This window comes from Diabrotica virgifera, chromosome 10, assembly GCF_917563875.1.
Source record: "Diabrotica virgifera virgifera chromosome 10, PGI_DIABVI_V3a".
NCBI lineage: Eukaryota > Metazoa > Arthropoda > Insecta > Coleoptera > Chrysomelidae > Diabrotica > Diabrotica virgifera.
In genome coordinates, this window is record NC_065452.1 from 62531231 (window position 1) to 62552299 (window position 21069).

The window sequence follows — 21069 nt, forward strand, 5'->3', positions numbered from 1 at the left end:
TTTAAGGGGTAATTCTGCACGAAAAATAATTTGACAGTTTGCTTTATAAGTGTATGTTCGCAAATGCTTCGTTTCCGAAATAGGGGGTGTTAAAATTTTTCTTACAAACTGACGATTTATTGCTCTAAAACCGGTTGAGATATGCAAATGAAATTTGGTGGGTTTTAAGAGGTAGTTATTACGCCTTTTTGACATACAACTAAGAATTTAATATCCACCATTGGCGCGCATACGGGTAAAACGACCCGTTTGTTTAGAATTACCCCTTAAAATTTGCCATACTTATTTAAAAACACCCTGTATTGATGAAAAACATGGCTAGTTGTTAAAATACCCAACTTTACTGTTATCCAACATTAGCGAATGAAAAAACAAAATGTTAAAAAAATATCAGACTGTAGTTGGGTTTTAATTTCAGTATTTTATAAACGCTAGAATATTCCACAGGATGATGCTAACTTTGAGAAAAAAACACAGTTTGATTGGTACACTCATTAGTACCTACCGATAAGTTATCGGGTACCTATACAACGACAATTTAATTTCTAGCAACAATATTATTACAGCGATATTGTTAACGAATAAGGCTATATAATTTTAAAAAATCACTTAAATCAGACAACAGGTTTAGGAAATTCGAGACATCAAAAATGACCCATTTTTAAGGAGGTGCCTTAATTTCTTGGAGAAGTGTATTATTCTCGGTTTGGTATTCGGTACCAAAATGAGAAGTGGCGTTAACATATGAAAGGCAAGGGGAAAGAACGATGAATGTCTATCTGCAAGCATTTTCGGTAAAATGAGAAGTAAAGTTACATATTCATTGTTTTTACCTCTTTCGTCCAATCTTATGACGTGATTTTAAGACGATTATCATATTTATTTCCCCTTGTCCATTCACAGGTTGATAGTACCCTTTCTAAGCTAACAGATTGCACAACAATCACAAAATTACCAAAAATTGACATTCATCCTTTTTCCCTCTGACCCTTCATATTGTGCACATCTGTCACTGAATTGAATTCTTTTCAAATCACACATTGTCAATGGCAAATACTCGAAAAAATACGTAAGTTCCTAATAAACTTTAGTTAGTTGGAATATAGACACGGATCGCTTAGATCGTAGGTTCAAACCCCACCCGGTGTCAGTTGTTTAGATATTTATTAATTTGGTTGGTCTTTACTATGGCTGTGATATTAAAGATTACAATTGACCTACTCTGTTGCGTTGTTCTAGTTCTAAGATATGTAATAGGCTAATGGGCAACTGCGAGACTTGCAAGACTCTTGCTGCAAGACCAAGACCAAGACCAAGACCTGGAGCGCAATACCAAGACCAAGACCAAGACCAGGTGTACTGTCGCAAGACCAAGACCAAGACTCTCTAAGTCTCGTCTTGGTCTTGCACTTGGGCAACACTAAGCATAACTACACCTTGCTCGAAACAGCTGAGATGAAAGCCCTTTGAAAATCGATGGTAAGACATTATAGGACAGAGCTAGATGTACAGATATACGACGGAGATGCAAGGTGGAAAACATTAATAACTGGGTAAGAAACATAAGAGTAGAATGAAATGACCACATAAGCCGAATGACAATAAATAGAGTAGTAAGGATAGCGAGAGACGGTTCCCCAATAGGAAGACGACTAGTGGGAAGTCCACGAAAACAGTGGAACGACAACTTACTGGAGCTACATTGAAGGGATAGACAGAGTCATGTCTATACAAAAAGAAGAATAAAAAGAACTAAACCTAAATCCGACACCTGAAATTGTATATTGAAGGGAAGAAAGAAAGACAGCAAGATTGTTAACAAAAAATAAAAATATTGGTAAGATAAAGATTGGCAATTATAAAAACCATTTCTGCTATGAAATATCATGGTACAGTCTTGCACAGGATTTACATTAGCATCAAAAGAAATAAGATTAATCTATATCGATTTGATTTTTAAAGGTCTTACACAAACATTATTGTTTATAGTAAAATAAATGGGTGACATTGATTCTGCAATGTAGACCATTCGTTTTGAAAAACAACGGAGTCAACAATTTGGTGTTATTAGTATTTCATGGTCACATTCAAGTATGAAACCATAACAAAACAATTACGATTTATCTATAGATACGGAAAAAGTAAAGCAGAGATCATTCATTATTCATCACTCATTATTTAACCATCAATGTAGTTAGAATATGGACTTTCGTCCACCAACTCGCTACTGGTATATCTAGTGTTGGCAAACAAATATATGTTTGGTAAATAGTGTTCAACTTAATCAACCCCATCATAGGGGGTAATCAACCCCAACAACCATAGTCTCAGAAGAATTCGAAGTGAAAAAGATGTTTCCCAATGAGACCTGTTGGCTACCCTGCTATTCAGTATAATTCTAGAAAAAATTGTAAGAGTAGTGGGATAAATAGATCCGGTAATCTTTTCCACATAGATCATCAATGATTAGCGTATGCTTATGATATGTTTCTCATTGCAAGAAATGGAAAATAATTGCCAAGTATAGCAGAAAGACTGATTCGGGAAAGCTCTAAAATGGGACTGAAAGTTAATATTAATAAATCCCAGGTACATATTTTAAAGATACATAAAATGCACATAAAAAATGTGCGTTAAATTTCAAATTAAATTATAAACATTAATACAATTGTGATTTTTGAGATGTGTCACTATTACCACTGGTATGTTAAATATCAAGTATCATATTATTATATAACCAAAAATCGAATTTTTATATCCTGCGTATTTAATTTTACGACATTAATTTTGATAAAAACATAGCATTTAATTGCATACTATAAATTTATCCAAAGCAGTATATCGGTTTTAGTTTTCATTGTATGTTTACACATTGTCCTCCATATCGCATGTTTTATTATTTTTCCTGATACGATATGTCAACATTTGACAATACATAATATAAAAAATACAAGCAAGAACATTATATTCATGAATAGGATAAATGATAAATTTTACAGCGTATTATAATTTGAAAATACAAACCATTAAATAAAAATGGACTTCTTACTAAATATATGTTATCTTGACATAAAGCTTTTTATACAGTGGGTTCATAAAGTGTGGAAACGGTCTATTATCTCATGAATTAATTATTTTCAGAGTTAAAGCTCTGACAGGTCGATTTTTATTTTTAAATTATAATTTTTTGACGTATATCCCATGATAGTGACGTCATCGACTTAGGCGTGATGACGTCATCGATGATTTTTTAAATGGGAATGGGGTCGTGTGGTAGCTTATTTCAAAGGTTATTTAATACTCTGTTCAGTAGTATAAACATTAACATCATTTATATGGGTGACCAAAAAATAATTTAGAAGAGAAAAAAATGTTTATTTGACAAATAAATATTGCATTTCGCTTAACTTAAATGTTCAAACTGCTATAAAAGGCAGGTGGGCCGCTGTTTGACATTTAATTTAAGCTGAAAGTAACGTTTATTTATGAAATAAACATATTTTTTATATTTTCTGGCATCGGTAAAATGTATTTTGAGTTAAATAAATTACATAAATACATTCTTCTTTTTGCGTCAATTAATTTAATTCAAAAATTATTTTTTTACCACCCTGTAAAAATAATGATGTTAATGTTTATATTACTGAATAGAGAATTGAATAACCTTTCAAATGAGCCATTACACGACCCCTATTCCCATTTAAAAAAATCATATATGACGTCATCACCCCCAAATCGATGACGTCACTATTATGAGATATACCTATGTCAAAAAAGCAAAATTTAAAAATAAAAATCGACATGTCAGAGCTTTAGTTCTGAAAATAATTAAGTCATGAGATAATAGACCGTTTCCACCCTTCAGAACACACTGTATAATTCTACTTAGTCAATATAATTACTGAAAATAAAGGTTGTAAGAACATTCCGAAATGTAAAGGTTTGTTAAACTTTGAGGAAAAAACAGTTTGATTGCTACACCCGGTATACAATGACAATTTACTTGTCTAGCCACAATATTATTACATCGGTATTGTTAAAGAATCAGGCTATAACATATTAAAAAAATCACTCAAATCGGACAAGAGGTTTAAGAAATTCGAGACATCAAAAATTACATATTTATGTGGCCCGTTTTCTCTGACGCACAGTGTATTAACAAAACAAAAGTTATGCAGACAGGAGAATAAAGAGCAGAACTTAATATAGAAATTGAAGGAGCAAAAATGTACCTAGTTGAAAGTTTTACATACTTAGGAGTAATAATAGAAGAAACAGGATCTCTATAAGCAGAAATCGATAATAGAATAGAGAAAATGGAAGTTTTCAAAGCAGATTATAGATCTGAACTAACTTTTGGCAGCGAATCATGGACACTAACGGAATTGAAAAAGACCAAGACACAAGCTATAGAGATGAAGTTCTTGTTCTTGTTGATGTGCCTAACTGTGGCGAATGTTGGTGATCATCATGGCAATCTTATCTGCAGCAACGCGGATGCAGGTGCACAGGTGTTGTGTTGACCCAGGTTCTGGGGTTCTTTAGATTCTTCTGTCTTCCTTGACGATGAAGATGATGTCCTTTTGATGATGCTCATTTCGCATAACATGTCCGAAGCATTCTAACTTTCGAGATTTGATGGCCGTTAGTACCTCTCGTTTCTTCTTCATTCTTCTGAGGATTTGCTATTTTGTAACCTGGTCAGTCCCCGGGATTTTGAGTACTCTCCACATCTCAAATACTTCCAAATTTATGTACATATCTCCGTTCAAAGTTCACGATTCAACACCATAAAAAAGGGATAAAGAAGACGTAACATCATACCATTCTTAGTTTTATACCTATACCAAGAGAAAGGTTGAGGCTCTTAAAGAAGGCCTACATCCGCTTGAAGGTGGATCTAGTTTTTCCGATGCGTACTCTTATCACTTGGTTGTTTGTTCATTCTTCATTTATTATGGTGCCGAGGTAGTTGTAGTACGTCGTACTTTCTACAGGGGTTTGATTGATGTATAGTTGACCTTCCGTTATCTTTTTCTTGATAATGATCATAAGCGTTGTCTTCTTCACGTTTATATGGCAGGGGCGGCTCGTGATAATACAAGACGGTGAGGCACACTACACTTTAGGAATATTATTATTATGGTTAGCTTTTCTTTAATAACCGGAAGGTCGATTTTGTTACGTCATAACGTCACAGAACGGCACCGTATTTATTTTAAGGCTTGCAAACGATATTCAATAACAATTTTATTCGCAAAAGAATAGCCTCGAAAGTTCTAAGTCTCTAACAGGTTCATACTTATAGTAGTTGTTTTTTTTAGCTAAAATTAATAATTAATATGATACCACATATCAAAACAGTATGCATCCGATATTTCGTCCTTCCTTGGTCTCATCAGCGTTGAACACTTTAACAGCCATATTAAGCAAAATTTACATTATACACTACATGACAACAACGGACAACTGATTCCAGTGGCGTAACTAGGGGGGTTTGGGGGTTATAAGCCCCCATACGCTCAACATCCTCCTTAATTCCATACCCCAGAGACCCATCAGTTGTAGCCCCCCCTTAGGACCATCCTGGTTTGACCGTTGACTGATTCTGTTATTATTAATCACTTGCCAAAATGAAATTATGGTACGCAAACTATATACCTCTAAACACGTGATAATTTCATTTTAGAACCAATTTTATTATATTGTGAATGTATTGAATATACGGAAATAGAAACAAGCAAGTAAGCAAATTACGGTTATATTATAAGATTGTTTTTTATGTTAAATAAACTAAGGGAAATAATAAATATAACTGAAGGAGAAGATATAGTAAAATTCATTAAAGCACAAAAGCTCAGATGGATTGGGCACACACAAAGAAGAGGGGTAGAAGAACTGATCAGGAAGATAATGAACTGGAAACCAGTAAAAAATAGACCAAGAGGAAGACCAAAAATAAGATGGGAAGATCAACTGCTAGATGATATATCAAAGATGGAGATTGCAAACTGGAGAGAAAAGATTCAGGACCGGAGAGAGTGGAAGAAGATAGTAGAGAAGGCAAAAAAATATCACAACCTATGAACGACGACCTAAAGAAAACGGCGGACTAATCCACCGCGTGAAATGAATTAAAAGAGCTCATAGTATTTGAGCGACCTCTACTCTAACAAGAGTGAACGGTCCATATATATAAACTAAGAGTTAAATTTTATTTTTTTGGTTTTTTATTTATTTTATAAATAGCGTGCTTAAAAGTAAATGAATTATCATGAAAGAAATCATAATTTCTAATTTTTTTTATTAATTTATTTATGTAATTGACATTGGCAAATGGCTTTTAGCCATTTGCCATAACATATTAATATCATATTATTCTAATCATCTAATTATACTAATAGTAAGTACACATAACTAGAACAAACTGCTCTAACAAACTACCTAAAACTGCAAAACCACGCTAGAGGCATATTTTTGCCTGCCTCTGAGAGGATACTTATCCCGGTTCCAAAAATCATTCTCAGTCATGCTGCCGGCCGATCTCCGTCGGCTTCATAATATGCTAGACAAGGCACCATCAGAGGCACGCATCTACGGTGCCTCTGCTATATAATTTGAGTAGAGTAGGTATCGGTGGGTTTATGAAGAACGGGTCAGGGCCGTACCTATTTTTATTTTTATCATAAAAATAAAGTTATTAAGTTTTATAATAAAAATTTAATTATTTAGCAAATTTAAAAAAGTTAAATTGCATTTAAAGAATTGATGATGAAATAACGAAAATAAAGTTATTTAGCAAATTTCAAAAAGTTAAATTTTATTTAAAGAATTGATGATGAAATAACGAACATAAAGTTATTTAGCAAATTTCAAACAGTTAAATTGTATTTAAAGAATTGATATGAAATAACGAAATGACGTAAATAGTCGATTGATATACTGGTGGGGCACTGCCTCACCTGCCTCATAGGACCAGCCGCCACTGTTATATGGAGTCCATATTCTTGCTGACTCGACTTCTAGGTTGTCCGCAAATACTGTGGTGTCATCTTCATACCTGATGTAGTTTAGACGGTACTCGTTTAAGAATACCTTTTTCAGCTGTGTGCAAAGCTATAATAAATATTCTTTCAGAGTAGAGATTGAAGATTAGAGGAGACAAAATACAGCGTTGCTTCACTTCGCGCATGATGTTCACATATTTGGTGTGTTCACATTCAACTCGGAGGTTTTCCTGTTTTTGAAATTCAACTTCTTAAGAAGAGATAAAAATGGGACAAAAATGGATAGAATGAGGATCACGGAGGTCGCGAACGAACTAAAAATATAATCCACAGTATATTAGACTTTATAGAACAGAGTCAACTCAGTTAATGAAATCATTTACGCCGGGTGAAAGAGACCATATTAATGTGAAGCCTGTGGGAACCAAAAATATTGAAAAAAAGACAGATATGGGATAAAGTACTCGGAAAGATATTGAAGAGAAAAGGAGTGCCATGGACAGATGCAGGGATTTTAACACGAAACCGTAAACAATGGAAGAAATTTGTTAAAAAGTGAATTAAACCTTATACCATTTTATGTATAAAGGTTTTTTGTTATAGATATAATTTAAAATTTTACAGGTTTACTTCCCATATAAACTTGTCTCACTGTATATATAAGCTCGGACGAGAACATAATAGTTTATCAAGTAATAAAGGCATACGAAAATGAGAAGCAATGTTTACATAATATATTTACGTCCTAAGCGGCCTCAGGCTTCGTTTGGACGACCACCGCTCATATGGAATCTATTAATCCAGAAGTTTCATTTTCGGAGGATATATTGCCAGGCAATTATGTGAAGTGTTGCATGGATATACTCCTTGTTCTACGACCACTGCAATTATCGTGCGAAGTGGTGATATGTGGAGCGTAGTGCCAAACGTGCCTAAAAACGATCAAGCCCCAAAAATGACCAATATGCGGTTATCGCTGTAACTAGATAATGAAGTACGGAAATTACCTGGAGCTCCATCTACTAGATGTTAAATAGGTTTATTGTTCAAAAATATCAAAATTGGAATCTTTTGAAGGTTATTGTTGGAGTATTTGTAGGAAGTTGTAGTAAACATTGCAGGGAACTGTTGTTTTTATTATAAAATGTTGAAGATTGTGGGAGTTGTAACATTTGTATGAGAAATTACTACCACGATAGTCTTGCTAAGATGGGAGACAAAATTAGACAGTGTAATCTGAAGGAATGTTAATCACATGTTTTGTACAGCTTTTCTTTTGTTTCTTTAGTCGCTTTATTTCTCAGATAAATTTAATGAGAGATCAAAAATGGTTTTTGTCTACATACGTCATTTTTACAAACATGTCAACAGGTTGTATCAGATCTTCACATATAATACAAAGATTAGCAACTAAAGTTTGTAAATAGAAGAAAATATAAATTAAGAAAAGCAAAAAAATGGCAAATTCTGTTTGAGAAGACGTTAGGATTCAAAGCTAATGTAACCTTCGAAAGACAGGGGGGTCAATTTTGACCCCAATGTATGTTTTTCTTTAATAAATTCAGAAAAATTTTCAATTTTTAACTCATTATTTTTTTATTTACACAAGAAAGGCAGTAAAAGTATATGCGATAATTACCGTGGAATATCTGTCACAAGCACCATCAGCAGAGTTTACGGAAAAATTATCAAAAATAAAATAGAAGAAGAATACAAGGACTTAGAGGCCGAAGACCAAGCCGGTTTCCGCGCTGGCAGATCCACCACTGACTAGTGTTGCCCAAACTCAGTCTTGGTCTTGCAGTCTTGGTCTTGTTCTTGCGTTTTAGCAAGACCAAGACCGCCTAATTTGGGCAAGACCAAGACCAAGACTTACCGTGCAATATTTGAGCAAGAACAAGACTAAGCCTGCAAGACTCTTGCATCTTGCAATTAGAACTGAGGGTCGTTTTATGAAGTATATTAGTTCGGGTATTTCTTAGGTAGGTACTCTATGAGAAGCAAAAAAATTTGTAAAATTGGACTTATGCGCCTTACGAACAATACCATAAACAAACATACATTCTTAGCTCTGAAATTAATTGTCCAGGTATTGAGAATAGCCGCCTTCCATTCATAAATTAATAGGTCTGGATCCCGCGTATGAAAAAAAGTTGATTAATAGCAAGTTGAAAAATTGTTACTAGCTTAAGGGTGTCTAATCGGACAAACTTTGATACATGGGAACACTGGAAAAGAGGAAGTTTTAATTGTGGAACAGGTTAAAAATTTGGAACGGTCAGACCACGAAAACGGCAGATGTATTTTGTCCAACAGAACAGACTTAAACTCTCCGAACAGAGATTAAACTCTCATGCAAAAATCAGACGGCTATTTATCACCAAATGGACGTTTTAATGAGTGGAACATGTAGAATATGTCAAATGACAGGAATTATGACAGGTGGTAAATAGCAGTCTGATTTTTGCATGAGAGTTCAATCTCTGTTCGGAGAGTTTAAGTCTATTCTGTCGGACAAAATAAATGTGCCGTTTTCGTGGTCTGACCGTTCCAAATTTTTAACCTGTTCCACAATTACAACTGCCCCTGTTCCAGTGTTCCCATATATTAAAGTTTATCCGACTAGACACCATTAAGTTATTAACAAATTTTCAGCTTGCTATTAATCAATTTTTTTTCATACGCGGGATCCAGACCTATAATGTATCGAAAGTTTTAAAAATATGTCATATGCTGATAAAAAATATACCACCTAATTAAGTAGTTCATTTTTTTTTCTTAATTAGTTTTCTAGGAATTTAAACACGACTACACGACAAATTATATCGATGTATAGAATAATAAGACTATTATGTACATATATTTTTTCTGCTGAGTGTGATTACGATAAGGAGACAGACTAGAACAGATAATGCCGTGCCGGCTAAATATACGGTGTAATCAAATACCCAAATATTTAGTCTACGAGGCATTCAACAAAGAAATATTTACAGTGAAATACATGGAAAACAAAAGGACCTTTATAGCTGTTTTTTCTGTAGGTAGTTAAATTAAACTGGTCATTTGTTTTATCAATCAAGTGTTGTTCTTTTGTTACTCTTTGGTTGACATACACACTATTTCAAGAAACGGGTCATTTTTGGTCTCTCGAATTTTCTAAACTTGTTCGATTTAAGTGGTAGATAATTTGATTTTTTATTTATTTGATTTTAATGTTTGATAATAATATAGCCTTTCTGTATAAATATCGCTGTAATAATATTGTTTCCAGACATGTAAATTTGTCATTGTACACCGGGTGTACCAATCAAAGTATTCTTTTTTCTCAACGACGCATCACTCTGTGGAATATTCTAGCATTTATAAAATATTGAAATTAAAACCCAACTATAGCCTGAGGTTTTCTTAACATTTTGTTTTTTGATTCATTCGCTTATGTTGGATAATAAAAAGTTAGGTAATTTTTTAACTAGCCATGTTATTCATCAATACAGGGTGTTTTTAAATAAATATGGCAAACTTTAAGGGGTAATTCTGCACGAAAAATAATTTGACAGTTTGCATTATAACTGTATGTTCGCAAATGCATCGTTTCCGAAATAGGGGGTGTTAAAATTTTTCTTACAAACTGACGATTTATGTATTGCTCTAAAACCGGTCGAGATATGCAAATGAAATTTGGTGGGTTTTATAAGGTAGTTATTACGCATTTTTGACATACAATTAAGAATTTAATATTCACCATTGGCGCGCATACGGGTAACATGACCCGTTTGTTTAGAATTACCCCTTAAAATTTGCCATCCTTATTTAAAAACACCCTGTATTGATGAAAAACATGGCTAGTTTTTAAAATACTCAACTTTACTGTTATCCAACATTAGCGAATGAAAAAACGAAATGAAAAAAAATATCAGACTGTAGTTGGGTTTTAATTTCAGTATTTTATAAATGCTAGAAAATTCCACAGGACGATGCTAACTTTGAGAAAAAAACACAGTTTGATTGGAACACTCATTAGTACCGATAAGTTATCGGGTACCTATACAACGACAATTTAACTTCTAGCAACAATATTATTACAGCGATATTGTTAACGAATAAGGCTATATAATAATAAAAAATCACTTAAATCAGAAAACAGGTTTAGGAAATTCGAGACATCAAAAATGACCTATTTTTAAGGAGGTGCCTTAATTTTTTGGAGAAGTGTATAATTCTCGGTTTGGTATTCGGTACCAAAATGAGAACTGGTGTTAACATATGAAGGGCCAGGGGAAAGAACGATGAATGTCTATCTGCCAGCATTTTCGGTAAAATGAAAAACAAAGTTACATATTCATTGTTTTTACCCCTTGTCCAGTCTTGTGACGTGATTTTAAGACGATTATCATATTTATTTCCCCTTGTCCATTCACAGGTTGATAGTACTCTTTCTAAGCTAACAGATTGCACAACAACCTCAAAATGACAAAAATTGACATTCATCCTTTTTCCCTCTGACCCTTCGTATTGTGCACATCTGTCACTGAATTGAATTCTTTTCAAATCACACATTGTCAATGGCAAATACTCGAAAAAATACGTAAGTATAAACTTTGGTTAGCTGGAATATAGACACGGATCGCTTAGATCGTAGGTTCAAACCCCACCCGGTGTCAGTTGTTTAGATATTTATTAATTTGGTTGGTCTTTACTATGGCTGTGATATTGAAGCTTAAAATTGACCTACTCTGTTACGTTGTTCTAAGATATGTAATAGGCTAATGGGCAACTGCGAGACTTGCAAGACTCTTGCTGCAAGACCAAGACCAAGACCAAGACCTGGAGCGTAATACCAAGACCAAGATCAAGACCAGGTGTACTGTTGCAAGACCAAGACCAAGACTCTCTAAGTCTCGTCTTGGCCTTGCATTTGGGCAACACTACCACTGACCACCTATATTGTGTAGCACAGTTATTAGACAAACAAATAGCCTACAATCAAGAACTGCATTTAGTGTACATAGACTTAAAAAAAGCATACGATACTGTACCACAAAGTAAACTTTGGGAAGCCCTCGAAAAAACTAACATCAGTCTGAACCTCATTAAAGCTGTAAAAAAGCTATACCACCATAATATAGAAAAAGTTAAGCTAGGCAAGGAAATCTCGTCAGGATTTGAAGTGAATAAGGGTCTTAAACACGGCTGCTGTCTATCGCCGACACTATTTAAAATATATTTAGAGCAAGTTTTGAAATCTTGGAAAAGGAAATGTAAGAATATGGGTATACCGCTAAATGATGATAACATGCTATACATTCTATGTTTTGCAGATGATCAGATTCTTATGGCCCAGGATTATCACGATATTGAATAGGTATATGACCCGAAAAACATTGGACAAGAATATCCAAGAAAGGTGCACACAAGGAAGGAAAGCTATCGCATTATTGAACAAAATCCTATGGGACCAAAGTATCTCCAAAGAAAATAAACATAACATCTATAACAGCATTGTTAAGAGCATTATAACATACAGCAGCGAAGTTTAGCCACTTAAAGAAAAATCCGAAACTATGCTCAGAACAACTGAAATGGACTTCTGGAGAAGATCTGCTGGTATATCAAGAATACAAAAAATTAGAAATACAAGAATACTGGAGATAATGGATGTAAAGCATACAATAATGGACGATATAAAAACAAAGCAACTAAGATGGTTTGGCCACGTACAACGTATGGAAGACGACAGATTACCCAAGCAAGTGCTACGATGGGCACCAAAAGGACAGCGGAAAAGAGGAAGACCTGGGAAAAGCTGGATAGAAGGAATCCATAAGGAAATCGGAGAAAGAGGCTTGAACGAAGACATGTGCTACGATCGAGAGCAATGGCGATTGGGAATCGGAAGACGTCGTAGAACGTTATGAACCGATTATAATATAATATTTTTTTATTTGACTTATTTATCATCCTAGATACCCTCCTATTTTGCAATAAAAAAAATTCGCTATATTTTACAAATAAAAAATATTTTCTGAATTTGGGTTCCAATTTTTATATTAAGTAAATACCGTCTATTATGTGGAATTCCGAGTAATTTTGCACTGCTAATTATCAAAATCTATTTTTAGACTGTGCCTGTTGCGCTTGCCCTGTACATGGATAAATATGAAGACTACGAAAAAGGAAAAACTTTTCGAAGGAGGCTCTTGATTCAAGATTTGGCCCTTGAGCTAGTTACACCCTATATATAATCCTGGCCGCGTGAAGGGTTACATAGACACATTCAAACAGCTCAGATGTGGTACTAAAAAAATTTTTAGAAAATTCTGAAGATGCAGAGCCAACAGAAAATCCCAGCAGATGTGAGCGATGTAAAATTTGCAGTCGATCATCCGATAGACAATTCACATCGAAATAAGATAAATGTAAACATTTTGTCTGTAAGGAACATTCCAATATAAAAAAAAACATTGTTTGATATCTTGTGGCGACATAATTTAGCGAACACTTTAAAATTTCTTTAGTCCTAAGTTCAGAATGATGATTCTTGTTTTTGTTCAGTTATAATTACAAATATGTTTAACTAATGCTTATTAATAATTTATTGATACAATACTAACATTAAAATTACTAACAAACTATTTTATTTTTTAAAACAACTTATTTTTTTTTTGTCAATTGTCATTTTTGACTTAGGGACATTTTTGATCCCCGTTGGTCATCCTTGTAACAAAAAAAGGTTGGTCATCGGAAGGTTAAAGTAAAAGCAGCAAATTAAAAAAAGATGAAATAAAGTTTAATATAGTAATAGTATTGAATTGAATAGAAGCTACCTAAATACCCTGCCTGGGAGCATGGATCATAATCCTGTAGTTTCTACAATTAAAGCTATACTGAAAAAAACTGCAAAATCGTTAGACTTAGACAGAAATTAAACAGAAACAATTAGACAGAAATATCAAAAGAAGAGTAAAAGATGCCAAAGAGTTTTGGATTAAAAACCAATGTGAAGAAAATAAATGGAAAACTATAACAGAAAATATGATAGCTTCAATATTTACAAAACAAAATAAAACTATAAAAGAGATAGCAGGGATTCGAAAGAAATGCCACATCGGAGTACTTAAGGATAGAGATGGAAAGAAAATCACGGATGTAAACAAATAAACTACAGATATGGACTGAATATATAAAATAAATTTTTATCTAACAACAGAAACAATATTTTACAAATAATGGGTAAGACCGGTTATGATATTATTTGAAACAAAAAACAGAAAACGCAAAAAAATGCTAAGAATGGAAAATCAACAGGGCATGACGAAATCTCTATAGAACTATTAAAACTGATGAACGACAATTTTATTAATATAATGTTACATCTGCTTAACGCCATGCATATATGTATAATACTGGTATTATTCCTTTAAGGATGGCTATTATCCACCTTCATTGCCATACCAAAAACAGCTAATGCAAAAGAATGTTCCGATCATACAATAACTCATTTACTTGACGTGTTTCTAATAATTATTCATAACCGTGTTTACAGAAAGTTGGAACTTGATATCAACGAAACACTTGGGATTCAGAAAAGGATTAGATGCTAAAGAAGCTGTGTTTGCTGTTAATGTTCTTGCACAACGATTCTTGGACATCAATCTAGAGATGCACACGTGTTTTATAGATTTTGAAAATGATATTGGCAGGGTTAGTCATGATTTTATAACACATTCATGATAGCAAAGGCATACAGGGTGGGGCATTAGTGTGACAAAGTCCAATTACTCGTTTGTCGTAAGAGATACGAAAAAAAGTTATTTAGGTAAAACGTGGGCCAAAGAAAGGATCATAGTTTAAAAATATTTTCAAATATACAGGGTCGTCCGTATTGACAGGGTGACACAAACTTATGTTTTTTTAATGGAACACCCTGTATATTTTTACATTTTTGGATTCTCCTCGATGTTTCCTTTCTTAAAATATATGGTTTTGTAATATTATATGAGGTAGTTTAAAAGTTAATTACGTTTTTTTGTTAATTTCGTAGCAAAATCTACAACCTGTAGAATTTTAGTGATTTGACATAAAATTTTTATTTTATTTTCAAACGATTTTTAATATAGTCTACTACTGTTAATCATTAATAGTATAGCGAAATGTTTAATTTTAGTATACAGGGTGGGTCGAAACTCGAAATGAGTATTTTCTTAAATAGAACACCCTGTATTTTAGTATTGTAATGAAATTGTATTTTATGGTACTTTTTTATTCCTTAAGCATTCCCTATACCTAAGTGCTTTAATTTGTAAGTTATTCGTCATTCTTTAAGCAAATATTAATTGCAACAAAAATTACGTAAAATTTCATTAGGTAGCCGTGAAAATATCCAATCAAAAGTAATTTTTCGAAAAAAAAAATACATAATAATCTAGCCTGATCCTTAATTTATTAATATTGGATGAGATATCCAAATACATTCGTAGTTAAGGTTGTTGGTGCTTAAAATATGAATCAAACATACAAAATTCTGCCTAGTTGGCTATGACACAAAATTTGACCCGTGTTGAGCTGGCCCCCCCCACTTGCAAAAATTAAAAAACAAATAGCCCTGATTTATGAGCTATTTATGAGCTCTCATATTCCGCAAACTAAAAATTTTGAGCTCGTTCCACTGAGCAGGAATTTAATACCCTAGTGGGGGGGCTGAGTCAGCCCCCCCCCACTACTTAAAAATAGGAATATTGAATCGGTTTTTGCGGCAGAATTACGAGCTATTTATGAGCTCTTGAAATTATATAGTTTAGATTTTTGAGCTCATCCCCTTCACCCCCAAACAACCCTTTAATTGATTTAACTTAAGAGAAAGATGCTGAGAAAACTTAAAATTTATCGTATTGCGGATATAATTCCTATAGCTTATATACTCTAAGAATAAACTATTGAATCAAGGGCATTTCGATTATTGAGCTACAACCCCTTCGCAAGAAAACCACCCTATCTTCCCGGCTTAAGAGAAAGTTGTACTTAAAATGCGTTAAACTAATTATTTGGCGACTACATATCATTTAATAATTTATAAGCTTCCAAATTACGCGCATTTAGATCAGTAAATTGCAATTTATTTTGTATAGTGCAGTCACTGAAGGTAAAAATCAACGATTACCTTCAATTTCGGTGAATCTTCATCGATTTTCACGAAAATTGGTTAGTGGTTAGAGGATACGTCAAGAAACAAAGGTGACATGGTACCACCTTGCGCCTTTACCCTGAGGGTGGATACCGCCCCTTCTCGGGGGTGAAAATTATTTTATAAAAAATAATTGCACAAATCAATTAAAGAACAAATTAAAAGCAAAATTTATTATATAAAGTTAATAAAATAAGTCAATACTTTTTAAGTTATTAAAGATCAAAGATTTTAATTATTTGTGAAAAAAATGCATGTTTTGAAGAGGTTTTTTGTAAATCACTGAAAAACTGTAAGTTTTTACAAAAAAGTTAATAGTAGTTTAATTCGTATAGCTTATATTCTAAGAATAAACTCTAAAATCACGCGCCTTTCGATTATTGAACTACAACCCCTTCGCAAGAAAACCATCCCATATTCCCGGCTTAAGAGAGGGTTGTACTTAAAATAATTTAAATTAATTATTTGGCGACTAGATATCGTTTAATAATTTATAAGCTCGCAAAATATACGCATCTCAATTATTGAATGGCCATTTTCTTTCTATAGTGCAGTCACTGAAGGTAAAAATCAACTATGACCTTCGATTTCGGTAAATCTCCATTCATTTTCACGAAAATTGGTGAGCGGATTTTGATGCTATCAACTTTTTCTGGAGCTCATTTTTGATAGGTATTTCTAAGTACTTTGACAAGTATATAGTACCTAAGTGTTATAAAATGTATCTCTTTCCCGTTATTTAAGCTTGAATCCTTAGATTTGAACAGTCCCAGAAAAAAAATATACATTTAATTACCAATAACTTACTTTAAATTAACATTAAAGGTTTTTCAAGTAAGCAATTTATTATATTTTTTATTAGCTTCAATTTTAGTGATAAAAACTTTTTTGTAAAAACTTACAGTTTTTGAGTCATTTATGAAAAATTGCTCTAAAGCATGCATTTTCTTTCCAAAAATTAAAATATTTGATCTTTAATAACTCAAAAAGTATTGATTTATTTTAATCACATTATATAACAAATTTTGCTTAAAATTTGTCCCTCTCTCGATTTGTGGGGTTATTTTTAATAAAGTAATTTTCACTCCCGAGAAGGGGTGACATATACCCCAGGCTAAAACCCCAAGTTGTTATTGTCAATTCGTGAAAATAAATGGAGATTTACCGAAATCGAAGGTAATAGTTGATTTTTACCTTCAGTGACTGCACTATAGAAAGAAAATGGCAATTCAATAATTGAGATGCGTATATTTTGCAAGCTATTAAATTATTAAACGATATGTAGTCGCCAAATAATCAATTTAAATTATTTTAAGAACAACTCTCTCTTAAGCCGGGAAAATGGGGTCGTTTTCTTGCGAAGGGGTTGTAGCTATATAATCGAAAGGTGCGTGATTTAAGAGTTTATTCTTAGAATATAAGCTATACGAATTAAACTACTATTAACTTTTTTGTAAAAACTTACAGTTTTTCAGTGATTTACAAAAAACCTCTTCAAAACATGCATTTTTTTCACAAATAATTAAAATCTTTGATCTTTAATAACTTAAAAAGTATTGACTTATTTTATTAACTTTATATAATAAATTTTGCTTTTAATTTGTTCTTTTATTGATTTGTGCAGTTATTTTTTATAAAATAATTTTCACCCCCGAGAAGGGGCGGTATCCACCCTCAGGGTAAAGGCGCAAGGTGGTACCATGTCACCTTTGTTTCTTGACGTATCTTCTAACCACTGACCAATTTTTGTGAAAATCGATGAAGGTTCACCGAACTTGAAGGTAATCGTTGATTTTTACCTTCAGTGACTGCACTATACAAAATAAATTGCAATTTACTGATCTAAATGCGCGTAATTTGGAAGCTTATAAATTATTAAATGATATGTAGTCGCCAAATAATTAGTTTAACGCATTTTAAGTACAACTTTCTCTTAAGCCGGGAAGATAGGGTGGTTCTCTTGCGAAGGGGTTGTAGCTCAATAATCGAAATGCCCTTGATTTAATAGTTTATTCTTAGAGTATATAAGCTATAGGAATTATATCCGCAATACGATATATTTTAAGTTTTCTCAGCATCTTTCTCTAAGTTAAATCAATTAAAGGGTTGTTTTGGGGTGAACGGGATGAGCTCAAAAATAGAAACTATATAATTTCAAGAGCTCATAAATAGCTCGTAATTCTGCCGCAAAAACCGATTCAATATTCCTATTTTTAAGTAGTGGGGGGGGCTGACTCAGCCCCCCCCCCCACTAGGGTATTAAATTCCTGCTCAGTGAAACGAGCTCAAAATTTTTAGTTTGCGGAATATGAGAGCTCATAAATAGCTCATAAATCAGGGCTATTTGTTTTTTAATTTTTGCAAGTGGGGGGGGGGGCCAGCTCAACACGGGTCAAAATTTGCTTAAACATTTGACATTATACTATTTATATAGTTTCAGTTGATGTGATACCATTACTAATATTAATTTTTCTAATGAGGAACGGATTAAAATGGCTTTGTGCTAGGAGAGTATAACAAAAATGAGCTACTAGCAATAAAAATTTATCATCAGCAGTTCCCTGATAGACGAAACCAAAAAGAGAAACTTTTGAAAGTATACTAAAACGGTTTCAACAGACTAGATACTTAGATTGTAAGAACGATTGTACTAATATGCAGATCCTCAGTGACACTAAGGATTACATATAATTGCTGTTTTCTTCACTTACAATAGTTTTTATTCGAGCAGATTTATCATAATTAGAGACTGGAAAATATGCACTAAAAAATGTCTAAAATATGCATGCAATATGCATTTTAAAACAAGCTGAATATGCACAATTAACATGCAAATATGCATTTATATATGCACTTATTTTTATATGAATAATTTTATGGTTTACGTTAAATACATAAATAAATAAAAAATAATAAAAATAAATAAATAGGTTTGAATTTAAACCAAATTGTATTATTATTTCTTAATATATTTTTTTAACTTCAGGTTTTGTGACAAATAAAACGGCAAAATATTTTATTTTGACCACAAGATAAATAAGAGTACAATAAAATAAATGTACATATTTTTATTGTTACAATATTGATTCATATTTTCTAAACTAATATTATAAAAAGAGTACAATAAAACAAATTTACATATTTTTATTGTTACAATAAATAATCATATATTGATTCATATTTTCTAAACTAATATTATGTCTTCTATCTGTTAATATTTGTTTATAGGCAGAAAAAGATCTCTCAACGTCACAAGATGTAATTGGGGCATATTTAAACTTTGCTATTAGAGACGGATCCATATTAATATTTTCATCGAAGTTTCCAAAATTGATTATATTATTTATTGAACGCAATAAAGTGAAACCCTCATTTTTGTTTAAAACGTCATCAAGTTTATCTTTAATTTTTACTCCAATTTCCCCATTCAGATTTGTTATTTTCTGTTTAACCGAATCAACAATAGACATACTATTGTGAAGACATAAATTTTGAGCCTCTAATTTTGTAATTGAACTTTCAATGATATCGAAATTCGATTTTATATACAACAATTGATTTTTAATAGACTTTTCTTTAAAAATATTTTGACAGTTATCAATAGCGGTACAAGTCGGATCAAAACTTGAAATAACGCTTTTGATGTCGTCGTAGTGTTCAGATAAAAATATAGCACTTTTAAGCCAAGTTCCCCATCTGGTTAATACTGGTTCTGGTGGTAAAGGAATATCGGGAAGCATCTCCCTATATACCTGTACACGTAGTGGTGCTTTCAGAAATACTTTTTTTACATTATTTATTAAGGTGTTTACATTGGGAAATTCAATTCTAACTTTCTCTGCAACTCTGTTTAGGCCGTGCGCCAAACATGTACAGTGAATTAAATTAGGGAAAAAGATTTTAAGATTGGATGCAGCTTTCATCATATATGAGGCGGCATCACTAAGCATTAATAATATTTTTTCAAATGGTACTTGATCAGGTAAAAAAAAATTTGTTAGGGATTCGTTAACAAATCTAGCTATTGTAGCATAGTTTGTTTTTTCCAAACATTTTACACTAATTAAGTATGAGTTTTTAAAATCGCCAGAGTCGTTAAGAACTCCAACAATTAGATTCGCAATTTGTCGACCCTTTGTATCCGTTGTTTCGTCGACGGAAATCCAAAGATATTCGGCTTTTAACTGATTTTTAATACTCGTCATCACATCTTTGTAACATGCACTGACATATTTTTTCCGAAGAGTTGAAGAACTTGGTATTTGAGCTGGTTTATCTTTAATCTTGCAATAAGTTTTTAAAAAGTTTTGACACGATTTATGTTCTAACTTGTGCAGAGGGATATTGCAGTTCAAAAAAAAATGGCATAAATCCTTTGCAAAGGTTTCTTGCCCAACTGACGTATTCTGAATCTGCAAACTGTTCTGTAGAATCTGCTGGCGAGGTTTATTATCATTTTTTGATAGCTTAGTTTGGTGAAGTGAAGTTTTTATGTGTTGAACTACTTGGAATTTCTTTTGACATGGAATCTGGAATATAATGATAATGATGTTTTAGATGTTTTCGTAAATAGATACCTACATTAAAATGATCAAACTTTTTAAACCTCCCCCAATTTTTTTTTATTTCTCAAAGTGAAATTGAAATCGTCAAACAATAAAGTACAGTCAGTGTACCGTAGTATACAGGGTGGGCCACTCTCAACACCTCGCTCTGTATAAGCCAAACCGTTGCGAACTTTAAAAAACAGTTTTTGAAGAAATGGGACGGTTTGTCATTTTAGAATAGACAGACACATAGATGTGCAAAGAAGTTTGATAAGTTTAAAAATCTATTGAAGTGGAGAACTTACCTTTTTATCACAAATGGTGCAAAACATAC